This window comes from Schistocerca cancellata, chromosome 11 (assembly GCF_023864275.1).
Source record: "Schistocerca cancellata isolate TAMUIC-IGC-003103 chromosome 11, iqSchCanc2.1, whole genome shotgun sequence".
NCBI classification, from domain to species: Eukaryota; Metazoa; Arthropoda; class Insecta; order Orthoptera; family Acrididae; genus Schistocerca; species Schistocerca cancellata.
In genome coordinates, this window is record NC_064636.1 from 44,372,122 (window position 1) to 44,384,399 (window position 12,278).

Consider the following 12,278-nt stretch of genomic DNA (forward strand, 5'->3'; position numbering starts at 1 on the left):
AGTACTATAATTTAAAGTATGTTTTTAATTCAACATGATATTAATTTGTATCACTAAGAGTAAAAAGTTTTTTGTACAGATTTCTATGAGTCAAATGTGAATTATAAGTAGTTTTGCACATTGGGGACAGAGTCCTCTTACAAAAAGATGAACAAAACAAGGAGGTAATGTGATATGAACTGTTATAAATAAACTTGGACAATAATTGCATTGTGTTAGATTAGTATAATATTATCCAGCACCAAGAACACAGAAAAGAGGGAGGGAGTGGAATGGGAAATAAGGCTTTTGCAGTTGTTGGCAGTGGGTGGATACTTACCTAACTGCATTGACTTGTAATTTATGTGGTATGTCAGTGTATATCAAATAACTTAAAAATCCTGTCAAAACACAAGCTAGGTATTACATTTATAAGTAACTTACAAGGTGAGTCACCTGAGCCATTAATTTAAAATATTTGCAGAATCAGTAACCAATATTGGATTAATCAGTGTTATCAGCTGCCTTTTGGGCAACACCAATCGCAGTTTGAAACACATTGCTTGCACTCTTCAAAACTTGTCTACTTCCCTCACCTAGGTGCAATTTTTAATGATTTTTTTACAGTGCACTACAACTCATAAGTTCAACTGTTTTTAACTATTGATTTGTTGAGGCAAGTATGTAACACATTTAATAAAATCTAATACAGTTTGAACAGCATTTGAGAGTTGTTAAAAAGAAGGATGTAGTGGTACAACATTTACACAGGAGTGGTGTTGTCAAGGGCCTCAGTACAACAGATGCAATTCATGCTATACAAAAAATAACATACAATCCTGCACCGGAAGATGTTATTAAAAAACATGTTCTGATGAAACTACTGAAGTTATTTATCTTTCAATTTAATTCTTAAATTAAGTTTTTAAAGGTCCTTTAAATGTGGAACAAATAGTAAATTTCGTATTAGCATTAATTGTAATGGGGTAACCCATAACTGTCCAAGTAGGCCCCCTAATCCCCTTGCTTTGTACAGTTAGGGAAAATAGTTGTATTATTGATGTCCTCTATTTGAAATTGATGAAAAGCACTGTTGTCAATATTGTGTCTTTTCAGTTGTGAAGCCATGGCTGAAATGAGGTACACGAACATTCACAGACAACAACAGGGATAATGGCACACACAGGTAGCCCCGGGAAGGCTCCATCTAATAAAAATGGGCCACATAATGGACTTCCAAAAATGTGAGAGAAAACATCAGCCTCGATCACTCAATCAACCCTTTGTTGACACAATTTCCATATGCCTTGCCTCTCTCTAGAGTGTCATTTGCTTATAAATAAGTGCTAATTCACAATTCCCATGGCAGCAATTTTTTTCTCTGGTTTAATAAAATCCCCATTATGTGCAAGAGTTGGAAAGGAGCCCACCTCTTGTTACGATATGAGCTGGGATGTCATCACAGTAACTGTTCAGACAATGGACATTCTTATTTGGACAAGTTGCAAATGTGGTTAATACCTCAGGTCGAAGACAAAATGAATCGTGGATCATTTGTGGCCACAGCAAGCAGGAGCTCCAGCATGCTTAACTATTCAGATGTGTGGTTTTTTCAGTGAACAATTTCAAGGTGCTGCTGGATTGGGTGTGATTTGGCAACATCTCCCGCCCCTATGTAAATGAGCACCATGAAGCCCAGACTTTAGCATGCCAAACAGTTCATTATGGGGAATAATCAAGCCCCATATTGCTTAGCATGAGTACAAGACTAATGAAAAATTGCACATAAGTGTTGATGAAACCTTTTGAAGCGTAAGTCCTGAGATACTCTGCAAGATGTCATGAGGACACTGAAACGCATTTATCTCTGTATAAGACATTATGGTGCACATCTAGGGATATGTAGTTTTTATATATTCCAGTATACAATATACTTTTTTGAGCTACTGTCTTCTCTCACTATAAAATGTATAAAATTATTACACCTCATTACCTGTATCTGTTATCATAACAATCACTTTTAGATCATTTTAGTACCACTTCTATAACATGGTGGTACTAAAACTGAATATGGATGTTAGTAGAACTGAAACCGGCAATGCAGCAAAACTACTGTACGATTTCAGCAAACATTTTAAAAAAGAATATGGCAGATACTGTCTCACAACACAATGTTGTTCATCATAAAAAATATGCCTCAATCTGTTAAAAAAATACACATGCCTGTTTCAGTATATCAGAGCTCACAAATAAGCTAGGAAGATTGACTGCATAGGTAAAACCCCATTTGTTGCACTTTATACACTGTCAAAGAGCCATGTGTTAATATCTTCGTTAAGTCTACAAATATTTTTGATTAATAGGTTAGGTGACTCACCCCATATAATACATGCCAAACAATGTAAACATATGTACCACTATTTCTCATGGCTTGCTGTAAAATGGCTTTTACTCCATCTCTATTTTATATTAGCATAACTTGAGTCAAGACTTAATAACAGTTTATCAAAGATTTGATAAAACTGCATAAATTTGTTCACCTTTTTTTCTGTTCTTCAAATGTTTATAATGTGTCATTTTCATTTCCTAAAACAGGATGGACCAAAAGAATCTGTACAGCTTCTGATATCCTTGCTCTGTCTGGTTCAGCAGTTTGTTTCTTTATGTATATGTACATGGGATATTTTGCCCATAATTTATCAAAAGTAATGTCTTTTAAGTGAAATTCTCCAATACATTTAAATATTCAAGTTCTTTCCATCAAATTTTCTTTTACTTTCATCTTACTGGTTGTTGTCAGGTTGTTTCTTCTTTGTTTGATTCTTTTCAACTGTTGCACTACATGGTGAGGTAAAAGTCTGGGTACACCCCCATAAAAGATGAAAAATTGAGGAATCATAATGGTGCCTAGTATGGGGTGTCTGTAAGTGGAGGTGCAATATCTAGCAGCTATGGTGACAGCAGCAGCCATCTTGAAATCCGCCATCTTGGACCTGGGTGGCGAGTCTCAAATGGGAAGGGGCCATGTGACACATCATTTGAATGGCCTCTTTGTCAGGAGTACACATGTGAAATCTGTCTCAAGCTATTTATTTGTGCAGGAATTATGACCTGTTTAAAGTTTAGGATACTTGTCAGAGTCAACATTATAGCATATGCCCAATATGACCTCCTTGCATAAGACACGCAATCAGAGTCTTTTTTGCCAGTCCTACTGCACACATCACAGGGTCTATGAGTCAAAAGAGGCACATGCGTCACCTGTATGCCAGCAAAGGTGGGCTACATTTTATCTCGTACATAATTCAGTTAAAATGTTCCCACAGATAAAAGTCAAGATGCGTATGATCATGGGACCATGGTCGCCATTCGGTAGGTCCCCCCTCCCTCCCCCCTCCTCCTACCTATCCAGCTGTTATCCAATAACTGTCAGACTTTAGTAGCATAGTGTATAGGTCCACTGTCTTGTTGGAAGAAGATTGGGAAATCACCCTATCAAAAGCATTGGAACCACATAACCACGGAGCATGTTAAGATACCTCTCCCCAGTCAAGGTTCCATCAACAAATTCCAGACTCACAATTCTTGTTTATCAAATCCCACACCAAACCAGCACTTTTTCACCACTAGAACCTTTACAGGGATCCAAACATGAGGGGTTCGCATTTGACCAGTAACAATGATTCTGTTTATTTACTTCTCCTTGCATGTAAAAACTAGTTTCAAGACTGAATAACACCTGTTGTGTGAAGTTTGGATTCCTAGATCCACAGCCCATTCTGCAAACTGCACGCACCGATTAGGGTCATCCTCCGAGAGATGGTATTGCAATTGTCAGTGGCTGTTCTTGGACATCCACTGCATGTCTTGTCCACCACCAAACCTGTTACACGAAATCTGTCCAATAACTTGGATACCGTCATATGTGACATGTCATTTCTCTCAGGAAGCTGGGTACTGAAGTCATCAGCAATCACTCTGATACTTAATCCATCACTCATCAACACAATTTCAATGCATTCCTGCAGCGTAAGTGCCATTGTGGATCACCTGAAACAGTAAATGAGAATCTATTACCTCCTTGCAATTTCAGACTCTTAACAGGTCATAACTCCTCCACAAATAAAGATGTCTTAAAACAGATTTCACATGTCTTTTCCTGAGAAAGAGGAAGTTCAAAATGATGTGCCACATGACCCCCTTTCTGTTTGAAACACATAACCCAAATACAAGATGATGGATTTCAAGATGGCTGCTACTGTTGCCATAGCTCCTATAAGTTGCGCCCCTACCTATAGACACCCCACACCAGATGTCATTATGAATCCTCACATAATTCAACTTTTATATTGATCCAGACTTTTGTCTTGTCCTGTATATGTTATTAGCTAGTGCTTCGATTCAGCAAGGCATGGAATTATTGTAAGTTATTGTTCAAAATTGCTTAGATGATGCAGATGGATTTTGTGTAGGAAGGAATCAAAGGAGTGTCATATTTCACAGGGGTTATGCTATTGGTACGAAATGGTGCCAAAATTCATGAATTTTTGCTGTTCTATCTTGAAAGACAGACAACAAAATTGCAATTCCAGTTTTATGATTGATTATCTTGTCTTCAATTTGATAAGGTTTCCTACAATTTTTGAAACCTGTCACTAATTAATATAGTTTCAGATGTTTAAATTGTTTCTGTTTTAATAACTATGTTAGACTGTCATAGTTTTGGCTGGTGTGATAGAGATTTCTTGTTCAATTGTCCCCACTAAGTGTATATGCTCTTTGTAGTTTACCAGTTCTTTCTCTGTTAGTACCTGATTTAGCCCTGCCAGTTCAGTAACCTCACCTAAACATTTGAAGACAGGATTTCCTAAATCCACTTGCTAACATTTGATTGTTAAACCCCAATCTGGTACCTTCCACGTAATGAACATTCTAAGTTTAAATTTAGTATTTTACTTGTTGCCACTATTCCATGTTACTTATTGCCACTATTCCATGAAGTTTTACTACAGACAACATTACTGATTGTCTGTTACTGTAAAGGATTGCAATGTTGTTAGCAAATACTACTCAATGAAGACAAATTTTATTTTGCCATTTTCGTACAACTTTCTCGAAAATGAAATTGAACAGCTGTGAGGATCAGCTGTGCACAGAAGACACTAATTCAGAAATGTTTCTTTCTTTCAATTTCTTCTCAAAAATCAGGAACTGCAGCACTCATGTGTACATAACTTTCTTGTCTGGAATAGTTCATGCAAGGTACCAAGCATTATAGTAATGTCATCACTGTGTTGGCATATGTTTTGGAAGGTTTGCACCATTGTTCTTCCACATCTGTGCTCTGCATATTCTTACATGTGATGACCTCAAATGAACAGCAGAGTATTTCTTTATTTCACAGATCTCATTATTTAAGATTGTAATTAATTCTTGGTTAAAACTTCTACACCACATAATGTTTTGTTTTATGGTTTGTGAAATTTGGCTGAAACAATTGCATTTTTACACTACAAGGCATAAAGTGAAATGTTTCACCATCTCTGACAATTAGTGATCAAAAGATGTTGAAACATCAAAGTACCTGATGAGCTTGACAGGGACCTGTCCATCTGTGTGTCTTTTCTGTTTTTCAACTTCACAACAGTTGTACTTCGCACTGTTCGAATGACACTTCACGGCTTGTTTTCTCTTTCTCTATCTTCATGGAATAGCAAGAAGCTCTGTCATTCAGTTATAAGCAGCTGAGCCCTTCATAGCCCATTTTCATTATCCCCACCACCTCACACTCACACTTTTTCCTCTTAATGTCTGCCTGTTGTAATCTTTTACTTGGGCTTACACTGCATTCTTTTTTCTTCAGAACCTTCCCAAAACTAAGCAACTTGTCTCAGTTAATAGAAAGCCCTTGTGTTTCTAGTTGGTTGTGTTTGTCAAAATATCATGGTATTTCAATCAGCATCACTTCCATAAACTTCTGACAAAATGTCAAAACAACGTCCATGGTGACTTTATACGGGTTACGCTTCATAGTGATCGATCCCAGTCCAGTGAGATGGGCAGGTAGAGGGTGGCACGGCTGGCCTCGAGACTCAGAATTACCAGTCTGAGTTCACCTCACACATCTCTCAACTGTGGAGGGGACATTTGCAGTGAACTGTGCCAGTAATAGACCTGAAGCATAACTCAATAACCGCCCTTCATCTCTGCTTGTGAGGCCATCACTAGCACTTACACTCCTGGAAATTGAAATAAGAACACCGTGAATTCATTGTCCCAGGAAGGGGAAACTTTATTGACACATTCCTGGGGTCAGATACCTCACATGATCACACTGACAGAACCACAGGCACATAGACACAGGCAACAGAGCATGCACAATGTCGGCACTAGTACAGTACAGTACAGTACAGTACAGTACAGTACTAGTACAGTACCTAGTACAGTACCTTTCGCAGCAATGCAGGCTGCTATTCTCCCATGGAGACGATCGTAGAGATGCTGGATGTAGTCCTGTGGAACGGCTTGCCGTGCCATTTCCACCTGGCGCCTCAGTTGGATCAGCGTTCGTGCTGGACGTGCAGACCGCGTGAGACGACGCTTCATCCAGTCCCAAACATGCTCAATGGGGAACAGATCCGGAGATCTTGCTGGCCAGGGTAGTTGACTTACACCTTCTAGAGCACGTTGGGTGGCACGGGATACATGCGGACGTGCATTGTCCTGTTGGAACAGCAAGTTCCCTTGCCGGTCTAGGAATGGTAGAACGATGGGTTCGATGACGGTTTGGATGTACCGTGCACTATTCAGTGTCCCCTCGACGATCACCAGTGGTGTACGGCCAGTGTAGGAGATCGCTCCCCACACCGTGATGCCGGGTGTTGGCCCTGTGTGCCTCGGTCGTATGCAGTCCTGATTGTGGCGCTCACCTGCACGGCGCCAAACACGCATACGACCATCATTGGCACCAAGGCAGAAGTGACTCTCATCGCTGAAGATGACACGTCTCCATTCGTCCCTCCATTCACGCCTGTCGCGACACCACTGGAGGCGGGCTGCACGATGTTGGGGCGTGAGCAGAAGACAGCCTAACGGTGTGCGGGACCGTAGCCCAGCTTCATGGAGATGGTTGCGAATGGTCCTCGCCGATACCCCAGGAGCAACAGTGTCCCTAATTTGCTGGGAAGTGGCGGTGCGGTCCCCTACGGCACTGCGTAGGATCCTACGGTCTTGGCGTGCATCCGTGCGTCGCTGCGGTCCGGTCCCAGGTCGACGGGCACGTGCACCTTCCGCCGACCACGGGCGACAACATCGATGTACTGTGGAGACCTCACGCCCCACGTGTTGAGCAATTCGGCGGTACGTCCACCCGGCCTCCCGCATGCCCACTATACGCCCTCGCTCAAAGTCCGTCAACTGCACATACGGTTCACGTCCACGCTGTCGCGGCATGCTACCAGTGTTAAAGACTGCGATGGAGCTCCGTATGCCACGGCAAACTGGCTGACACTGACGGCGGCGGTGCACAAATGCTGCGCAGCTAGCGCCATTCGACGGCCAACACCGCGGTTCCTGGTGTGTCCGCAGTGCCGTGCGTGTGATCATTGCTTGTACAGCCCTCTCGCAGTTGCCAGAGCAAGTACGGTGGGTCTGACACACCGGTGTCAATGTGTTCTTTTTTCCATTTCCAGGAGTGTATTTAATGACTTCCTTTACTGTGATGCCCGAAAATCTACTGGTGCTGCACAGCACTGCTCTCTGAGGCACGCATACGTGGTGTGCTCCAAGCAGTGGTGCGAAACATACTGTTGTGTCTGTCCAATATACCACAGCCCGCACTTGCATTAATACTGCAGATGTTTACTGTTTACCAGAAACCAGTGAACTTTTTATTAATTCAGCTCTTGGTGAAGAGAAGTTTATTAGTCACAAATTTGAAGACACAGTATGAAAATCTCGTTTAATGGCAATTTAAGTCACACTAAGATAATTTGTGCACACCTCCTGCCATCACACACACACACACACACACACACACACACACACACACACACACACACACACACACACACACAAAATATCATTGAAAGATTTGTCTACAATTCTTTCAAACAAAGCAACATCATTGGGTTATTTTTCCATCTTATTTGACCAAGCACTCTCAACGACTGGCAGATAACTTCGATTTCTGTAAATAGTTACACTTCATATTCTCGCAACTGTTAGCTCATCAGTCATAAATTGCATTTACACTATTCATCTTCTCTCTTAATAACTGAAAAACATCTGCCCAAAATAGAGAACCAACAATGTGTATATAAAGGAAGTCGGAATGAATGTTTCAAACCACTGTCTTTATTTTTATCACAGACTCTAATAGGGGTTTTAATTACTGCTTTTTGTCCGCTTCTTAATAGGCACTTGTGTTGGCAGATGAGTGCTGCACACAAGATATTTTGGCACAGACACCAACTTCTTAATGCTTAGGGATAGTATCATCCCATAACTTGTAGTTTAAATTTCAATGGATCAGATTTTCCCTATTTTTTTTATTTTAGTAATTGTGAAATGACATTAGCCTTTACTTCTGTTATATAAAGAGCGCTGTAACAAAAATTGGCCTCGTTGAATGTGACAGAGATAATTGTCGTAATACTTCTATCTGTGTTTGACTGATCACTTGCTGCTACAAAATACATGTTTTGACATATTTGTTTGATGCAATTCACTAACTATGTAGACAAGTTATATAATAATAACCCTGAAATAAAATGCTGTGTAATTAATAAAAGTTTAGACAAACATATCCTTTAAGCAGAACAGTTTTATGTTCCCAGTCGTTTGCTCACTGGTACAAGTGAGGAAATCTGGAATATATACTTAAGTACAATTGTAAATAAAGCTTTATGAATGAATTAAAAGAAAGAGAGTAGAAACCATTGCTCCAAGTTTCAGAGAGAGGCTTCAAGCCAATGGCAAGCGTAAAAACATGTACATCAAAACAACATGACATTTCAGAGTAAAATTGTCTTTGCAGCACTTGTATTACAACATTTATTATTTCTTCTTAATTTTGCAACTTTTCACTTTATTTTTATCATCTACTCACAGAACATTTCAATTACTTCCAGTTTCTTCTCTCTTTTTCTTATGACCCATATTTCGTTTGTAACCAATGCTGTACCTCAAATATACAATTTCAGGAACTTCTTTTTGAACTCCATGTCAATTGCGGTGGTAGCAAACCTCTCTCCAACTTTTCATTTATTCCAAGTTTTTAACCTCATATACTGTGATGTCTGAGCATGGAGTTTTAAATGGTGCACAGGAAATTTAAAATTGTCTCTATGGCTAGTGCAGTAATTGGACTAGAAATGAATGTTTCAAATATATGTTGCTTTTTTTTTTTACATAAAAATCAAGATCTCACAAACATAAAGTGATGCAGTATATTTCTGGTGACAATATTAGTGGCACCTGACAAAATACAAATTGCTGATGCTAAGCTATTGCATTTATTTGCCAAGTAGCCTAGATGTGCCTTCCAATTTAACTTTTTTTTATCAAGATTTAGGCCTAAAAACTTTATGTGATTTGCTTCTGTGATCTGCCGATCATTGCAAGTTACTAGAACTGTTGTAGAAGTTGCAAATAATACTTAATGAACACTGGTTATAAATATAATTGAAATACCTTTGTCCATCATTATGTTTCATTCTGTTTTTCTGTTCTGTTTTCCTTGCGTGGTCTAATTTTTGTAAATGTGATATCAAGTATCAGCTTTCTTGTGATGCTGCTGGTACATTCAGTGTATTTAAGTGACTATTGGTCATTCTAGACTTATAGTTATTTTTGTTTTCATGAAAGATGTGGCTCCATAATTAATGTTATTTTGAGCAAAATATTTGAAATGTGGTGTAAGAATGATTCTCAAAAGTTTTTATTTAGGAATATTGACAGCTATTGAAAACAATTTCTTATGTATGCCGCTGCCTAATATTGTGTACAACATATTCCTCTGATGTTAACAGCTTACCTACAAATCTTTCAAACCACTAACATGTAGCAAGTTTCAAATGTGGCAAGGAGTCTGAGAAACAACACCACAGCAAATACATAGATTCAATACGAAGTTTGCCTGCAACACGAAGAAGTTGCGTTGTGCATGTAGTGCTGATATAGAATGTCTGTGCTATTAACAGAACATGTAATAATGGATAAAAAAGTAAACTGCATGCTAATTTATAGCATTTTGAGACGTTAGGCATGCTCAGTATTACAACAGTGAAATGAGAATTAAGCTTTTAAGTGAGTTCTGGATAACAGGAATTTGAATGCAGTTAGTATTTTGCAGAATTTACAAATAATTTGTGAGTTTCATTATTTTTGTGGTTAAATGTCCCTATTAGAAAGAAGTTAGTGTATGATACTTTGGAAGCTATCACAATTGCAAGGAAACTTCTTGTAACGCTTACCACAGTTAGCATGAAATTCTTGTTTACAACAACTTTTTCTAACTCCAACATTTACTTTTTGGGTATAACTAGCATGCACCACTATGATCATTAAACATCTCTGCTGTAGTATAAATTACAAAATCACACAAAAGTGTGCACAGTTGTTACAATGTAGTCTTTAATAGGACAGTGTAATTTTCTTTACACCATAGTACCTAATTTACTGAAAAAGTTTGGAGCTTTACAGCTCAAAGGAACTGTTTTACAGAGGTAACATGGTCATTGTGTGTCATATAATTTTGTGTTGTGAAAAATTGTCCTTAAAAATAGTATTATCCTCAATACATAAATTTGCATATTAGTTTGTATTGAATGCAATAATTCTCATCTCAGGAAGATAACGCATCACTCCCTAAGACTTGTTATGTGCTAATGCAATAAACATTTCATATTTTCAGTTATAGACTGTAACACCTAGAAATACATTCTCAACTTTAAGTGGAATACGGGAAAATTGTTTTAAAATCCAAAACTGAGTCACAACAAAAATTACCACAGCTAGAAACAGACCTGGAATCTCTAGAATGTCAACTAGATAAAGAAATAGACGATGGAGCTGATTAAGGAAGAAAAGTGTCTCTAAAACAGACAGTCTTCTGATTTAGAGCTAATGCTGCAGATATTTGTAGAAATCACAAATAACTACCATGCACAGGTTTTCTAAGAAATACAGTCACTAAAGAACTATGTATCATATAATGCACAACTTAAAAGAGGTTTGAAACAAAAGATGATTGCATTGTTAACTGGAGCTTGACACTTGAGCTGGAACAACCTACCATAGAGTGTCACTTGAACACATGACAGAACATCTCTCTTACTTCCTGAATTGTTCAAGATAATGGAATTAGGTTTTTGGGAACTAATAGTGAGCTGTGGGACACACAATTTTATTATATGATTAATACTATCAACTTTTATCAATCAGCATAAAGTTTGTTTGATTATCATAGGCACAAACAAAACAGACGAGTAGAGGACTCTGAAACTAGCAAATAATACTAATAAACAAAGGTCTAGAAACCAATGGTTTTCCTAATACAATGTACGCACAACTGCAGTCGTGCAATGTTACAACCCTGTTAATTTCAAAACATTACGTGTGAAGCATAAAGTACAAAGTGATACATTGTCCTCATTTGATTTTATCATCATTCTGGACAAATAAGTACTAGAAATAGCGTTTTGACAACTCGTGTAATGTTTGTGGTTTGCCAATACGGTGCCCTGCCCCCCCCCCCCTCTCCCCCAATTTGAAGCTGTGGAACTTTTTTGTGTGGGGATATTAAAAGCTTTGGTGTATTCCACTCCTATTGAGAGTGTCAATGAACTCCAGCAAGGCACTGTGGATGCTTGCCAATGCATTTAGGACATTCCAGGGACTTTTGAGCATGTACAGGCATCAATGAGGTGGCAGGCTGAAGGCAGCCTTTACACAAATGGTGGTCACATGGAACACCTGTAATGTGCTTGTCCTCCAAGTGTATATCTGCAGTTTCCTGGGGGACTCTGTTACAAGGTGTTCACGTACTCATTTGTAATATATCGTATCGAGTGACCGTTGGTTTCTGGACTTAGGCTTATTAGGACGATTTGTTTGTTTCATAGTTTTCTACTCATCCCTTTCATTTTTACCGATAATAATCAAACACCTTGTACTGAAGCAAGTACACGTTTTTTATTAATTGCATAACAGGCCATAATAATTTGTTCAGCATTTGAAAGCTCTTAAAATTACACATACAGTGGTATGTGTATGAGAAAAAAATTCAGTTGAAAAAA

General features: G+C 38.6%; 1 protein-coding gene across 1 annotated transcript in view; it reads left to right on the plus strand.

Moving 5' to 3' along the window:
* LOC126108511 (coiled-coil domain-containing protein AGAP005037) overlaps positions 1-12,278 on the plus strand; it is a 249,741-nt gene that overhangs the window by 61,580 nt on the left and 175,883 nt on the right. The window lies entirely within an intron of this gene.